Below are 16,586 nucleotides of genomic sequence, written 5' to 3'. Positions count from 1 at the left end.
CTCAGCTTATCATGTTCATGAGAGGCCACATGTGAGTGAGATCATGTGATGCTTGTCTTTCCTGCCTGGCTTATTTCACAATGCTCTCCAGGCCCCTCCATGCTGTCTCAAAGGGTCGGAGAGCCTCCTTTTTCACAGCTGCATAGTATTCCACGGGTACATGTACCACAGCTTTTTTATCCACTCACCATTACACCTTCCAAATACAGGGGAGCCTCATTATATGGGAAAGAAAATTAAAATGTGTCCCTGTCACCCTTTTGAAAGCTTAACAACAAGCTCTTTTATTCCAACTCCCTCCCAAAGGGTTCCACCTGCGCATCAGGGACCAAGTCCACGGACGCTCCCAGCAGAGGCAGGAAGGCACCGGAACAGCCCAGGAGCCCGGTCTGCCCCGGGACCGCATTTCTCTAACAGTCGGAGCCGGGGCACGTCCCTGTGAGCTGCTGCTCTGTGTTCAACCTGGGGCTGTGGGCTTTGCTCCGCTGAGAGAGGCCTGTTGATCCCGGGCCCTGGTGTGTCCGCCCTAACCTGGTCCCTACACGCCCCCGAGCAGCTGTGAGGGGTGAGTCCTCCACAGACTGGGGGACCTCCCCGCCGCGTGCCGGGCTCGGAGTCCTCCGGGAGCCCCGCCCGCTGGCCGGGGACTGCTCAGCACTGACCGCAGGGAGGGGCTCCGGCCCAGCCCTCGCCGCTTTCCCTCGGCACAGTGACCCACAAATCAGGCCGACGCGGCGTCGGTTCCTCTTTCCAGTTCCCCTTTTATTCCCCAGGAACCACCCTGGGCTCCTCCGGCCACAATGACTCACTCCCCGTCTCCTTCTCACCCTCAGCCCCCCTCGGCCTCAGATCACACGTGTCCTCGGTCACTCCAGGTTGGCCTTCCCTGGGTTCCGGGGGCAGGGTGCTTCCTGACTGTCTCTCTCCTCAGTGCAGCCAGAACGGATGCCACAGAGGTGGCAGCCCCTGTCGCACCCCTGGAGGACGGCTGGTCTTTTCAGTGATTTTGGAGAGAGGGAGGGGGAGAGGGAGGCGGAGGGAGAGCATCGTTGTTCCCTGGTGTATGCATCACTGGTCGATTCCTGCCTGTGCCCCAACCGGGGACCGAACCTGAAACTGGATGACACTCTAACCGACCGAGCGGCCAGCCAGAGCTGGGACATGGTTTTCCTGAGAGCCTGGATTTCTTGCCACCCGCGCCATGACCTTTCACCCCACCCCACATCCTACATGCAGAAGCACGCCGGGCTCTGGGCACACCAGCTTCTCATCCGCATTTCCAAGCCTTAACAGCCCTCAGCCCACCATCAGCACCCCACAGCACCCCACAGCGCCCCACAGCACCCCACAGCGCAGAGGGCGATGCTTAGAATACAACACCGGGCAGGTCTGTGGGTGCTGAGCAGGGGTGTGTGCTGTGTGCTGTTTAGAGCCGAGAACTAACCACCAAAGCTGCAGCCTCCACAGCCGACCTATGTTCGGACACAGGCTCCAGGTCCGCGCGTTTCACATTTGTGTTCTTTTTGGTTTGGGTTTGGCCAGGTTTTCTGTTTCGGGCTCGGCACCAATAAATCATCGGCTCAGCAAACGACTCTGCTGGCTTCCAAAAGCTGCCTGGCCAACTGACTTAATTTAGACGCTGCCATTCCCCCAAACAGTAAACAACTCTCTGTCACACGGAGCGCAGAACACAGCTACAGAGCAGACGTTGCCGAAATCCCCGCCGGCTGAGTCTCGGGGCGCAGGGCCGCACATCCGGCCAACACCGGCCTTCGCCCCTCCACGTGCGGGAAAAGGCCGCGCGTGGCCCCCGCCCGCTGATGCTGATGACACTGCGGAACCACACCCAGACTGACTGTTCTGGATGCGGGCGTGAGGGTGTTTCCATCGCCACACGCATACTTCCCATCAGAGGCACCTGCCTGCCTTTCCCAGGAACCCAGGTGCTGTGCCCAGGAGATGCCACGCTCGCCCTGCTCTGAGCCGGCTCTGTGCCAGGGAGGGCTATGCCCTTGATCTCGTGGTTTCCGGAGAAGCTGGTGAGCACAGAGCTGCTTCAGTCAAGAGCCTGACACTGCCCTCAGCCCGAACTAGCAGGACCTGACATGTAATGCCGGACGGCACCCAGAACGGTCAGAACCTCTCTTCTGGAGAAAACGCTTACCTTCCCCAGCTCCTCAGGACTCTCCATCAGATTCAAAGGAAACTAAACTTAACCCCTTCCTTCCGTGTACAAAACACAAGAGCGTTTTCTTGATTCCGAAAGGTCTGAATGTATTCGGCTCTAGATTTCTAAGTCTCAGCAGGGAAATGTATTAACTTTTAAGGACCCTAAGCAATCGTTATTGTTCATCTTACAGAAAACTGAGCAGCACTGTGGGGTTATAGGTCATAAATAGGGAAGGTGTCCCCCCAAAATGCAGACACACTTTTGAATAATCATTCATTCCAATGGGTTAAGTCTGAAAAGAAGGAAACACCGATTGAGCCGCCAGGAGAAAAGTGTGTTTACATTTTGGGGGGACACCCTCCGTCTGTGCATCAGACGAGATGAGCTCGATGACAGCTTGCTGCTCCTGAATGATGTCACCACATTAATGACACCCGAGTCACGCAACGGCCAGCATGTCATGAGATGACCGGCAGGTGGATTTCCTCCTCCTCCTCCCACCTCTCCAGAACGGACACCCTCCATATTTATGCCTCCACGGGCGGCCAGCACTCACCCGCGAGACCAGCGGGCAATGCCGACCGCTCGGCCTCGCAGACACACTGTGTGTGCATCAGCGCCTCCTGACTGAGGAGGGAAAGGGGGTGCTGTGGGGAACGGTCACGGGGACTCTCCACCTTTCCTTCCCACCCCCAGATGCCTAGACCACCGCCCGCCGGCTCTCTGATCTGAGCCCCATTTCGCTGTCCTGACATTACGGAGTTCAGGCACATTCGTTTTTCTTCTTATTTTGGATTTCTGTGAAGCGAATCCATTCCACTCTGCATGTTTCCCTTTTTAGTTTAGATAATAAAAGAACACGTGCCTGTTGCAAAGTTTCTAAAAAGCCCGAATATAACTTTGAAAGGTGCGAAGTGAGAGCTCCCTCCGCTCGCCACCCCGCCCACCCCCTCCAGGCGCCCAGGGCAGCTGCGGGGACAGTGAGGTGCAGGGGTGCCGTGTGCAGGTGTCAGAGTGGCGTGCACGAGTCTCTCCTGCAGTCTCCTTTCCCAGTGACCGCACCTTGCTTTCGCCCCGACACTACCCCAGCGGATCGCAGACACCGGCACATGGCTGCTTCTCCTTCTCCCTACATGAGGTTGCGAAACAAGATGCACTATCAAAACAAGCCTGATTCCACCTATACCTTTGGTTGCATTAGTTTCCACACTCGCCTTCGACCTAAGAAATGGTGAGATCACACGGGGAAACACCTATGTGCATGAATAGAGATGCACTTCCAGTATGTCGAATCTAACAGAGATAGTGTCACCTTATGCAACACACAGACGTTGCAGTGAAGTTGATTTTCAAAGACAAGAAGCACAGGGTGGCACGTGAGTAGATGGCGAGGCTCATGGGCCCTGAGTCGCGAGGGCAGCGGGTGGGACCCTCCTGGGCTCTGGCACCAGAACCGCGGGCTCCAATCAAACCCCACCTCTCACTGATTGCGAGGTTTGTGTAAGTTCCTTCCTGCTGAGCTTCCCTGTCGGCGCCCACAGAACAGAGGCTGGGAAGTCGCGTGCTGAAGAAGGTGCCGCCCACAGAGCAGGGGCTCACACAAGTGCCTGGTGGCCATGACTAATCCCTACACTGAGACAGACGGTGACCGTACCGGACCCGCCAACCTCTCTCTCTTGTTTACCTTCGTGTTTTTATATTCGCCTTATTTGTATAGACACATAAAGGGCTTAAAAGTAATTGCTGTAAACATGCTTTACTGCTTTAATTACGGAGCTGCGACCCTCCCACTCCGACTCCCCTCCCACTTGCCACGCAGCCTGCACCTTACAGCGTGTGATGCGCACAAACCGTCTGGTGCCCGAATAACTGAAAGTATCTCCATGTCCGCTATGACCGGCAGCTGCAGCGTCACAGCTGACCCTCCCCACGAGGAGGCCTCCTGCCCCCCTTTCCCTGGCCAGCGGCCTCAGTGATGCCCCCCTAACTGGCCAGCCGCCCTCAGCGATGTGCCCCTCCAGCTGGCCAGGTGCCCTGTCCTGGGAGGGAATGCTTTGCAGACAGGATCTACCAAAGGCGCGTCTGCTCTCGTCACATGTTGCCGGTCAATCGCACGGTCACCCCCCTGGACATTCATCTATCCTGAAGACTGAGATCCGATGGGGTTGGATTTCCACAGCATCCTAAACTTCCAGAACAGCGAGGGGGAAACTGAGGCAGGCACGGGCCAGGCGGGGCCCTGGGCAGACCACTGTTGACCAACTGGGATCCAACCTCCGCTCTTGAATCCTGGCTTCTCTCCGCCCGCAGACAGGCGAGGCTCACCTGTCCCAGCAGCTCTGTGAGGTTCTAGTGAACATTTTGGGTGAAAGGAAATGCTGTGGTTGCCAGTGTGTGTGGGCGAGGCGGAGCGCACCGAGTGCGGCCCTCGGGCATGGATGCACCTGTGCCCACGAGGGGCCGTAGCTGCGGGAGCTGCGCTCCCATGCCCCACCACCTGCTTGGGTGCAGGGGCCCGTCACCCTCTCAGGGCTCTGAGGACGCGAGACCAGCTGGAGCACAGGTGGGCACTGCTGCCAGGGCGGCATCCGGCAGGGGAGAGGTATTATTATTGTTATTATTATTATCATTACTATCATGATCGTTTTGCAGGTATGCACCCGGGAAGCAGACGCTGTCAGGTCCCTCCCCTGACGCACAGGGGACCCGGATCCTGGACCGTGGCTGCCTCCCCCTCCCCGGGGTGTTCACCGGGCAGCGGGCCGCCCGCGGCCCAGGGCCTGGATCCCGGGGCCCAGCTGCTCCACCGCCGCCCTCCCCTCCCGGCCGCCCGCCGCCAGGCCCCGCGCTGCGCCTTTGTTTTCCCGGCTCCGGTTACGTTTGCGGAAGTGCCGCCCGCGCCGAGCGCCGGGGGTGCAGGCTGAGCCCCCCAGCACCCCGCAAAGGTGACAGCCCGCCGAGGCCGAGGCCGGGAAGGAGGGAGCGGCGGCCGGGGGCGGTAGAGGAGACGCCCGCCCGCTCCGCGCTGGGCCCCCCCCTTCCCCGGCAGCAGGTGCGCGCCGCGGGGGGGGGGGGTGTCCCGGGGCCGCGCGGCTGGTCCCCGCGGGGAGGCCTGGGTGCGGCGCCCGCGCCCCCCGAGCGCGTCCCTCCCGCGCGGGCCCGGACTCACCTGCTGCGGGCGGAGCGGCGGCGCTCAGCTGCGGGGGGCGCGGGGCGGCGAGGGGCCCCGGGGCGGCGACCGTCGGGGCGGCGCGCACCATCTCCTGCGGTCGCGATCCGCGGGGGCGACAGGGGCGGGGCGGGCGCGGCGCGGATGCGGGGCGGGAGCGGCGAGCCCTGTGCTGCCCGGCGCCTTCCCCTCCTCCCGGGCCTCCTCCTCCTCCTCCCGCCGCCGCCGCACCGCTCAGGCCCCGCCCGGCCCGCCAGGTGCGCGCTCCGCCTCCTGCGGCGGGTGCGTCGGCGCCGCGCCTCCCGCCTCCGCCCCCTGCGCCCGGGACGCGGGACCCGCTGCGGGGATGCGCCGGGGAGCGGCGGGCGGAGGGGCGGTGTCCGGGCCCCGGGGAAGGAGGCGGGCGGGCTCCCGGGGGGCAGGGGGAGTAGGGGGGGGCGGGGGGACGGGGGCCCGGCTGGGAGTCGCAGCCGCGATGACAGCCACGGTCCCGGCGCTGGCGCAGGGCCGGGCGCAGCGCTCACTCCACGGACGCGCTCCCAGCGTCTGTCCCGGCCTCGCGGGCGCCCTCGCCGGGCCCAGGAGAGGGCACCGGGGCGGGACCGGGGGACGCGGGGCTGGCGGGCTCCCCGGAGGCGGTGCCGGGCCGGCCCCTCTCCAGGGGGAAGGCGCTGCTGGGCGCTTCTGCCTGGCGCCTGGCGGGGGCGGCGGCCTGGAGCTGCGCCCAGAACCTAATGAGGTTGTGTTTCTGGTCCGACGCGAAGTGCGGATGGGAAGGTGCCCTCCCTTCAGCAGGCGAGAGAGAGAGAGAGAGAGAGAGAGAGAGAGAGAGAGAGAGAGAGAGAGAGAGAGAGAGAGAGAGAGAAAGAGAAAGAGAGAAAGAGAAAGAGAGATGGGCTGTGTGTGTGAGAGAGAGAGGGAGAGAAGAGAGAGGGAGGGAGGGAGGTGGGCTGTGTGTGTGTGTGTGTGTATGTGTGAGAGAGGGGGGGGGGGGGGCTGCGGGCGATGGCCCCGGGCAGGCTGGGCCCGGCCGCAGTGACAGCAGCAATAGGCAGCAGCGCAGGAGCAGGTCTGGGTGGGACGCGGTGACGGTGCCCACAGCCCTAAGGACTCCTCTGTCCCGGGGAAAGCGGGCTGACCCTTAACGGAACCGGAACAGCCCTGGTGCCTGCGGGCAGAGGGCAGAGCCTTCCCTTATCTCGGGCTGAGCTCCTCGCCTGAAAGCTTCAGGGCTTGGGGTCTCTCTTTAGAAAGGAGGAAACGAAGGACAAGGTGGCCCGAGGAGGGGCCCCGAAGCCAGCGCTGACCCAGCGAAGCCGGGAAGGGGCGAGGGCCACAGTTCCTCACGGAGGCGCTGGGTGGTTGTGGGACTCGGACTGGCCTCCGGCGCTTCCAGCTGCATAAGTTGAAGCTGAACAGACCCGGTCAGTAGCCGTCACAATAGAATTATCATCCTTCTCATCTATCCGGACCTTAGCCAGGCACCTTGTTTAAAACGAAAGGCAAAGGGAGGCAAGACTGAGCCCACTGCAGGTCTGACACGCTCCCTCTGTCCTGCAGGTGGAGGGTGGGGCAGGGAGCTGGAAGGATTGGGGGGTGAGGTTTTTTTTTTGGGGGGGGGGTCGTTAAGCTCTGTGCTGGGAAGGGAACCAGACCTGCCCAGCGTGGAGCTGGCGATGGTTTCAAATAGGACAGGAAAGCCTCCAGGCCACACCGCAGGCCTGTTCTAATGGGCCTTGCTGGTTCCCTGCAGGCTCTCCTCCCAGTGAAACTAAGAGAAGACGCAGACAGACAGACAGACAGACAGACAAGGCGACCTGCCACGCCCCCGGGTCTCCCCGCCCACCATGAGGTCACTGGTGGGTGTGGTGTGGGAATGAGCTTCCAAGTTGCCGGGCTGCTGGAGGTCCCAGAGGTCATCGCCCAGAAAGGCTCAAAGGCAAAACTAAGCTGCTGAAAGCACAGGGCAGATTGAGTCCAGTTAAAATGAAGAGGCCAACGCTGGGGAGGGGAGGGGGCGGGAGGAGTAGATGCACACACTTAGGGTAGCTAAGCACCGCAGGTGGGGTAGTTCATGAAAAATGCAGAGGCCTGTGCCTTTCTCTTTCCCTTCTTCCTCGTCTCTCCTCTCTCTCTCTCTCTCTCTCTCTCTCTCTCTCTCTCTCTCTCTCTCTCTCTCCCCTGCTGCATCCCCTTCCCTGAGCTGATGGTGTGGCTGCAAGGACCAGAGTTGAGGCTGCGAGAGGGGGCTTGGCAGATGAGGGCGCCTGGTGCCACAGCCCACATGAGCTTCGGTGCTGGAAGACGGGCGCAGGCTTGCCCACAGCTCTGGGTCCCCAGGTCACCTCGAGTGCTAGGGCCTCCGTGTGCACGTCTCAGCCGAGGACAGCGTGCCGTGTAGGTGTGTGGCCAGGGCGGGGCCACGGGACAGCGTGTAGGTGTGTGGCCGGGGCGGGTGTGGCCAGGGCCGGCCAAGTGGCCTCTGTGCCGGATGTGCTTCCTGCATCCCTACTGGGCGGAGACTCTGGTGCCCTTGGACCTGCCAGCCTTCCTGTAGCTCAGGAACCCCTTGCTTCTTTAGCTTCATTTCTCCTCCTAATGTTCGTTATCTTATCTCCTTTGGCAGAATCGATTCTTCTTTTCTTTAATCCTCATCCAGGGACATGCTTAGAGAGAGGAGGGGAGAAAGGGAAGTGCCAGTGAGAGAGAGACAGGTCATCGGTAGCTCCTCAACGCGGGATCAAGCCCACAACCCAGGTGTGTGCCCCGACGGGGAATCGAACCGGCAACCCTGCGATGCCCGGGAGGATTCTCAGCTCCCTGAGCCCCTCCGGGCTGCCGGCTGAATCGATCCTTGTTAAATACCAAGGCAAACACATTGCCGTCGGCCATGATAACAGCAGCTCACACTTACATAGGACTTCCCTGTGCCCGGCGCTGTCACACACCTTCCAGACGGTTATTCATTGAACCCTTTTAAGAAGTCACATGCAGGCACACACTGTCACCCCCCGTTACGCAGGAGGAACCTGACCTGTGTAAACGTGAGGGACCACCAGGTTCCTCGGACCCGTCAGTGATGGAGCCGCCTGTGCTCCCAGCTGCCCGCCGCCCCCCCCCTGCCCCAGGGCCCTGGCTCCTGGCCCGCTGGCCACTCCAGGGGAAACCCTAGCCTTGCCCCCTCTGCCCATTCACCCCTCCGACTGAAACAGCCACGGCCCTACATGGATGGGGAGCTGAGCCCGCCCTCAGCCGAGGCTGCGTGCCAGCTGCATCCTCTCCCCACAGAGGCAGGAGGACGGAGGCGGGAGGCAGTCGGCCCCGTCCACAGGGCAGGACCCGGTGCTCCGAGCAGGAGAAGACGAGGGGACCCGGTTCCCATCAGAGGCTGGGAGGCCCCTAAGGAAGGAGCAGGAGACCCTGAGGCGGGAGCAGAGGCCAGGGAAGGCTCCGGAAGGCCTTCCCACCACAGAGCAGCCCGGGTGGCAGCGAGTGGAGCTGGCGGAAGGGGGAGGCGGGGGAGGAGGTTGGAGAGGAGGCAGGAGCAGCCAGACAGATACCTGTGCGCCCTGGGCAGCATGGAGTGTGGCCGCGCCCCCGTGCGGCCCGTGGGAGGGTGTGCAGGAGGGCTGTGTGCCTTTGTGGCTGTGGCGAGGGCGCGAGTGGGAGTGGGAGTGGCCGTGTAGGAAGGAGAGAGGTGAGGCTCGGGCTGGGGGGGGGGGGGGCCTGGAGCAGCAGGGACAGAGGACGCGGGATGGAGAGGACGGGGATGGAGAGCGCTGTAGGGAGTGTGCCACACCTGGGCGGTATCCTGGGTGCCAGGCTGGGAAGGAGGCGGGAGAATGACTCACAAGGTCCTGGCTCCACATGGGTGGATGGGTGGTAGCCTTTGCGAGAGGGAGAGGACCGTGGGAGGAGGCCTGGGGGGAGGAAGGGAGCCCGGGTTTGGCACAGTGTCTGCGAGGCCTGTGAGACTTGCAGGTGGGGCTGGGAGAGGCTCAGCAGAGGGCGGGGCTTGGCAGCCTTCGCCATTGAGGCTGTTTCCAACCTGGAGGCGAAGGGCCTCGCCTGGACAGGTGGGGGACCTTTCTCTGCCAAGGCCGGCCTGGCTCTCCACCACATCATCTCGGGCCACACAGAGTTAGCCGCTTAGAAATGAGCCTGCTGTGCGGGGAAACAGTCCGTCAGCTCGCCCCTGAAGCCTGGGCGGGGCCAGGCCAAGTGAGTCCTTGGGCCTGATGCAGCCCGCAGGCCGGACAGACCCACCCCTGGCCTAGAGAGAGCTGGGCTGAGGGGCTCTGAGCAAGGCCGCGTTTACCCGCTGGTCTAGGAGCAGGAGCGAGGCAGGACCAGCCACAGAAGCAGGGGGAGACCCGGGAGAAGATCGTCTCAGAGCCTGGAGAGTAGAGGTAGAAAGAGTATAACGTCAGCCCCTGTCGGTGTGGCTCAGTGGATAGAGCGTCGGCTTGCGGACTGAAGGGTTTCGGGTTCGATTCTGGTCAAGGGCACGCGCGTACCTCAGTTGCAGGCTCTTCCCCAGCCTGGGCCCTGGTCGGGGCTCGTGCAGGAGGCAACCAATGGATGTGTTTCTCCCACATCGATGTTTCTCTCTGTCTTTCCCTCTCTCTTCCAATCTCCCCTAAAAATCAATGGGAAAATATCCTCGGGTGAGGATTACAAAAAAGAGGAGTATGAAATCAGGGCCCTTCCATCAAGAGGCTGGTAATTTACCAGCAAGCACACGGCTCTAAGTAGGTTGACCACGTAGAAGGGAGCGTATGCTATCAGGGGAACACAAGTTAACTTTTAAAAAACATCACTTTTCATTATGCTCCTCTCCTCCTAAGAAAAATTCATCCGATCCTTATGGCCTAATGCAGTGGTTGGCAAACTGCGGCTCGCGAGCCACACGCGGCTCTTAGGCCCCTTGAGTGTGGCTCTTCCACAAAATACCACGTGCGGGCGCACACGTACAGTGCGATGGAAACTTCGTGGCCCAGGCGCAGAAGTCGGTTTTCGGCCTTGGCGAGTCTGTTTTGAAGAAGTGGCGTTAGAAGAAGTGGGGGGTGTGGGTCGGTAGGCGACGGGAGACGCAGCGCGGGGGGAGGTGCGCGCGATTCATGCTCGAGTTGAGCGAGCCAGTCAGTCCGCAGTCTCATTGTGCAATGGTTAGTGCTAGTCGTGTCCGCAAATCGCGCGTGGGTGACAAAAGTACCTACTCGAAGCATAAAGTTACCTGTATTTTTCCAACCAGCTGCAGATCCTACAGGCATTTTTGTCATCAAGTTGAGAATTGTAATTCTTTTATGTTGGTGCCTTTATTATTATAAAATGAAACATTTTTTAGGTGCCCTGTTTGAGATGGCTACAAAGAAGAAGCAAAGAAAAACGGAAGACGAAAACCGTGAATTTAAAGTTGAATGTACCTACCTATATAGTTTAAGTTTAAAAAATTGGGCTCGCAAAAGAAATTTCAATCACTGTACTGTTGATATTCGGCTCTGTTGACTAATGAGTTTGCCAACTACTGGCCTAGTGCATAGTTTCAGGTCGTTAACCACCTTCCACTGAGCCCTGAAGTCTTGCCAGTGTTTCTCCTGGGTATCTCTCTAATGCGCTCCGCCTGGCCCATCCCTCCGCTGCTCCTCTAAGGCCCATGAAGCAGCCTCCATGATGGCTTCCCTCTTTGCACATGCATCCGATACAAACCAAGGCACTGGGAATGGAACCCAGTTACACTATCTTTAAAATACACTTGTTTTCTAATTTATAAAATGTTTATAGAGTATAAATACATTCAGAAAACTGTATTAAGTCATAAGGGTAAAATCAATGAGTTATAATAAATATTTAAAAACTGTATGTATTAAACTCTAATGCCAAGAAAATTGAGCATTAGAGCACCCCAAAACGTCCCTTTGTGACCCTGACAAATTACGGCTCCTCCCCTCTACCCAGAGGTAAATTTCATTCTGATTTCTAACCCCTCAGCATAGTTTTGCCTGTGTTTGAACTTTAATTGGAATCAAATGGTATATTGTGTTTGATTTCTTTTGCTAAAAATGACGTTTCTGTTGTAGTTCATTTCCAATACGTGTTTTTTAAATTCTTCTGTTGATGGACGTTTGGATGATTTATATTCTCTGGCTCACACACGTGTGAATTTCTGTCGCGTGTACTTAGGAGCGAGTGTCGTTGCTAAATCACAGGCTATACACGCTTTCACCTTTATTAGTTGATGCCAAACAGTTTTCCAAAGTGGCTGCAAGAATTTATACACTCCTGTCAGTTCTCTTGTTTCATCTCCTTGCCCTCACTTGGTATTGTCAGTCTTCTTTTTTTTCCCCCCCAATCTTTTACTTAGAAATAATTTCATACTTAGAGAGACGTTACAAAGATAGAACAGAGAGCTCCCCACCCCAACTTCCTCTGATGTTAACGTCCTACGCAGCCATAGTACAATGATCAAAAGCGAGAAGTTGGCATCGCTGTCAGTACCTCACTGAACCCTCACACAGGCCTGACTTAGATCTCACCCGTCTCCCGCCCACGTCTTTCCATTCCAGGATCTAATCCAGGCCTCCTTGTGACACGTATGTCTCCTGAGCTCCCGCCAACCTCTGACAGGCCTTCAGCCTTTCCTTGTCTTCATGACCTTAACACTTTACAGGATGCAAGTCAGGCAGTTGGTAGAATGACCTTCAGTTTAGTGTGTTGTTGTTTTTTAATCTAAACTGCCAATAGTGGTCTTTCTCTTAAAAATATGTTTTTATTGATTTCAGAGAGGGAGGGAGAGGGAGAGAGAGAAACATCCATGTGAGAGAGAATCATCTATTGGCCGCCTCCTGCACGCCCCCTGCTGGGGATGGAGCCCACAACCCGGACATGTGCCCTGACTGGGACTTGTGTTCAAGACCATGTTCAACCAACTGAGCCACACCGGCCAGGCTGTATTGTAAATGTTTTCATTAAAGTAGAACATACCAACAGTAAGTAAACAAAATGAACTATTACACAGTGAACACACTTGTGTGTCTGCCGTCAAGACATAGAACATTATACTGGCACCCCTGAAAGTTCACTTCTGCCCCTTTCCACTCACTGCCTCCCCCAAAGCATGACTACTCTCACTTGGAAGAGGAGGTTCCCACAGAAGCCGACTCCAGGGTTACCCGGCAGCTGGGACCCATCCATGGGGGAGAGGAGAGAAGAGGAGGGAAGGCGAAGGGAGGGGAGAAGACGGAGTAAAGAAACGTGATTGGGCAGAGGCTGGAGCTGGGCTGAACTGCCGTCTCCACCTATCCCTACGGTGAGCTCGAACGCTAGCATGACCCCTCAGAGTTCCCCGGCGTTGGGGCGAGGGCTCCAATACCTAGCCCGGGATTAGGGGTGTCACCTTGGGCCAGGCAGCTCTCTTCAGCTGAGACGCTTCCTGAGCAGCACATTTCTGAAGGGGACCTCGGTGGCTCATTCCATTAGTTCGGCTTGGTTCTGAGCATCGTGTACGCGGCAGCACACAGTATGGGTGGTGCGTTGCTTCTTTCACTCACCATCACGCACGGGAGGTGAATCCACGTGGTTTCCTTCCTTTTCCGTGGACCGTGACACACCTGCTCACCCCGCTGCAGCTGAGCCTTTGCTTGGTGTTTAGGTTTTGTCTATTGTGAACAGTGTTGCTGTGGACAGTCTTGTGCATGTCTTTGGATGGATACGTACATGCATTTCTGTTGGGTACGTACCTAGAAAAGGGTCGTAGAATAAGCATATTCAGCTTTATGAAATATTGCCAGATGTTTCCTAAATGATATAAACTTACGCTCTCACCAGCATTGTAAGAGACTCCAAATTCTCACCAAGATGATATTGATTGAATCTTAGCTATTCTGGGGGGTGGGGGAGGGGCAGTGGTACCCTTAGGTCCCTGGTCGGCAAACTGCAGCTCGCGAGCCACATGCGGCTCTTTGGCCCCTTGAGTGTGGCTCTTCCTAATTAAGTTAATAACAATGTACCTATCTATATAGTTTAAGTTTAAAAAATTTGGCTCTCAAAAGAAATTTCAGTCGTTGTCCTGTTGATATTTGGCTCTGTTGACTAATGAGTTTGCCGACCACTGCCTTAGGTGGTTTTAATGCATTTCCCCAATGACTAGTGATGTTGACCACCTTCCCATTTAAATACTCTCGTTTGTAAGGAGTCTTTGGCCGTTATTCAGTTGGGCTTTCTGTCTTTTTCTTATTGACTTGAAGAAGTCTTTTGTATCTTCTGGATGCAGGTCCTTTGCCAGACTATAAGTATTTCCTCCCACTCCATGGCTCACATTTCATTCTGTTAGGCTTGGAGGAAAGACAATTTTAGGGACATTGACTGAATATCAACAGCAGTGGTGTTTGGGTGGTGGGTTTTCCTCCTGTTTACTTCCCCATGTTTTCCAGTAAAAAGCAGGTCATGAAAGTTTAAAACACAATAAAAGGAATGAGTTATTTAAGGGAAATGGTGTGTTTAAAATGCGATGATGTAGTTTAAAAGTGACCCATTGCAAGAAGTTAGCCAAGACAAGAACTTGGCCGTAATTTGCCTTTAATGTCTGCTAGGTGACTCTGCAAATTTGCTAGGGACACCTACTGGAGACTTGGAAGCTTACAGGAGAGAGCACTGGCTGTCCTTCTTGCTCCCCGGCAGTCATCAGTTTGCCTCAAAGAACCCCTGTAAAAATTAAAAAGTAAAACTAGCCGGCCTGTGTGGCTCAGTGGTTGAGTGTCGACCTATGAACCAGTAGGTCACGGTTCGATTCCCTGTCAGGGCACAGGCCCGGGTTGTAGGCTCGATCCCCAGTGGGGGTGTGCAGGAGGCAGCCGATCCATGATTTTCTCTCATCATTGAAATTTCTCTCTCTCCCTCTCCCTTCCTCTCTAAAATCAATATATATATATGCACACACACACACACACACACACACACACACACACACACACATATATATAATGATTAAACAATTACTGGAGTATAAGGCAATTGTAAAAACAGAGGGAAAATTTTTTAAATCCAGAATGATTATGCTCTCAGATTACTTTGCAAATATTTTTCTAAAGAAATGAAAGTTAGAGCTCACACGCACGCTGGCGTGGGTCATGCAAGAGAATCGATGCAGGCCTCCTTGCAGCTGCACTTAAAGGCAGCCCTGGCCTCCCTGCAGAGGCCAACAGTGTGTGAGAGATGTTCACAGAGTATATCTGAGTCTCTGTTCTATCCAGCTCCCCATCCTCCCCCCACATCCCAGTAAGTTAACAAACTGCCTGTTTATATCGCACCGAAGATGACTGTTTGCACTGCATTTTATCGATAATTTACATATTCTAAAATGTTCATATGGACAAGAGCTTTTTCTTAAATTTTTACTGACTGACTTGCAAGAGGGAGACAGAGAAACATCCGTTTGTTGTTCCACGTATTGATGCACCCATGGGTTGGCTCTTGTCTGTGCCCTGACCTGAGCTCGAACCCGCAACCTTGGTGCACCAGGAGGATGATCTAACCAGCTGAGCTGCCCGGCCAGGCACCAAAGGCTTTTTCCTGAGCCGCGTTCCAGTTCTCCATTCTGGTGCGTATGAAGGAGCGTGACCCGTTTCTGCTCCTCCATCGTGTGTTTTGTGAGGCATGAACTCAGTGACTTAAAAATCAACCTGTAGAATTCAACATTAAATGGTGAGAACACACAGAGCGGGGGAAAGTAGATTTGCAGTTGTAATTCGAATAAATCAAACAATAATTAATAAATAATACAAGAATAAATTCTGTTTTGCGCACTCACAACTGTAAACCTACTTTTACCCATCCTGTACAGCGGAAGAGTCCACAGTCAACCACAGAGCACACTTCGGGCTCTAGAAACGATAGCCCTGTCACTAAATAAATTGCCGTGTGCAACAACGTACTGTTAGAAAGAGGCGGTTCTTCTCATTGGTTTGTGTTGTAAAAGAAAATGCTGCAGAAATCGACTTCGGCCGCCAGGGGGCGCAGGGTGGCAGGAGCGCGGGCTGAGATGGAGGCCTGCGGAGGGCACCTGCCTCCTCTCCAGGCTGCTGTAGACCAGGAGGAGCCTGGGACTGCAGTGGGGGGTGCCAGCCCACCAGGGACCATGTGTATTTGGTTTCTAGGGCGGGAAAAGGCTGTCTGTTTTGTTTTTTTAAAGATCCATGTCCATTTTTGCTTAAGAAAAGATCCCTTGTCATTTGGGGGTGTGGGGGTGCTGTCCAGAGCTGAGCAGAGGGCTGAGGAGATCACCAGGCGTGTGGCGGAATCACACGTAGCTGCTCCCCCTCTGTCGGGCACAGTCTCTGCTCTGTTCCCATGCTGTCTTTCCATCTGGCCTCCCACGTGCTCCAGGACCGTGCTCTGTTGTCAGATGTGTGTGGGGTGCGGGGTGGGGAGCGCAGGCTCAGGTCCCAGGACATGGTTCTGCGGGCACTGAGGGCCCAGGAGCAGCTGGTGCTGTGTCTCCCTCTGGCTCAAAGTGTGGCACATGGGAACATGGCAGAAACCGCTGCTCCGTCCCTCCTCTCACCTGCCGAACAGAGTGTGCAAGGGGAGGAGTGGAGAGAGGGAGTGTGTGTGTGTGTGTGTGTGTGAGTGTGTGTGAGAGTGTGTGTGTAATATTATTAGAGTATATGTGTGTGAGTGTGTGAGTGTGTGTGAGAGTGTGTGAGTGTGTGTGAGTGTGTGAGTGTGTGTGTGTGAGTGTAAGACGATTAGAGTATGTGTGTGTGCGTGCGTGTGTGTGTGTGTGTATGTGAGCGTGTGTGCATGTGAGTGTGAGTGTGTGAGTGTGTATGTGTGAGCGTGTGTGCATGTGTGTGAGTGTGTGCATGTGTGTGCATGTGTGTGTGTGAGTGTGTGTGAGTGTGTGAGTGTGTGTGAGAGAGTGTGTGTGCATGTGTGTGTGAGTGTGTGTGTGTGAGTGTGAGTGAGTGTGTGTGTGTGAGAGTGTGTATGTGAGTGTGAGTGTAAGAGTATTAGAGTATGTGTGTGTGTGTGTGTGAGAGTGTGTGTGAGAGTGTGTATGTGAGTGTGTGTGAGTGTGAGAGTGTGTGTGTGTGCGTGTGAGAGTGTGTGTGTGTGTGTGTGTGAGTGTGAGCGTGTGTGCATGTGTGTGTGCGAGTGTGTGTGTGCGAGTGTGTGTGTGAGTGTGAGAGTGTGTGTGAGTGTGTGTGGAGGTGCGGAAAGGAGGCTCCGGCTCTCATTCTATGACAG

At 56.2% G+C, this 16,586-nt stretch overlaps 1 protein-coding gene and 1 long non-coding RNA gene across 3 annotated transcripts in view; both read right to left on the bottom strand.

The window, feature by feature from the left end:
* Positions 1-5,564, bottom strand: part of MFSD6 (major facilitator superfamily domain containing 6) — a 40,682-nt gene extending 35,118 nt beyond the window's left edge. The window contains exon 1 of one of the 2 annotated variants that reach the window (XM_059702576.1): positions 5,340-5,564. The gene's annotated coding sequence lies outside the window, so the exon portion shown is untranslated. The remainder of the gene's footprint in view (positions 1-5,339) is intronic. The other variant, XM_059702574.1, reaches the window with a different exon arrangement.
* A 6,122-nt stretch (positions 5,565-11,686) lies between these two features.
* Positions 11,687-15,660, bottom strand: LOC132238053 (uncharacterized). The gene is made up of 2 exons (XR_009453719.1): positions 14,827-15,660; positions 11,687-14,042 (listed from the first exon to the last, which is right to left on the bottom strand). It is a non-coding gene; the product is annotated as an uncharacterized LOC132238053 (long non-coding RNA).
* Between the last annotated feature and the right edge of the window lie 926 nt (positions 15,661-16,586).

The sequence above is a fragment of the Myotis daubentonii genome, chromosome 7 (genome assembly GCF_963259705.1).
Source record: "Myotis daubentonii chromosome 7, mMyoDau2.1, whole genome shotgun sequence".
In the NCBI taxonomy this organism is placed as follows: Eukaryota; Metazoa; Chordata; class Mammalia; order Chiroptera; family Vespertilionidae; genus Myotis; species Myotis daubentonii.
Note: the sequence above shows the minus strand (reverse complement) of the source record. Positions and strands in the feature narration are given on the sequence as shown.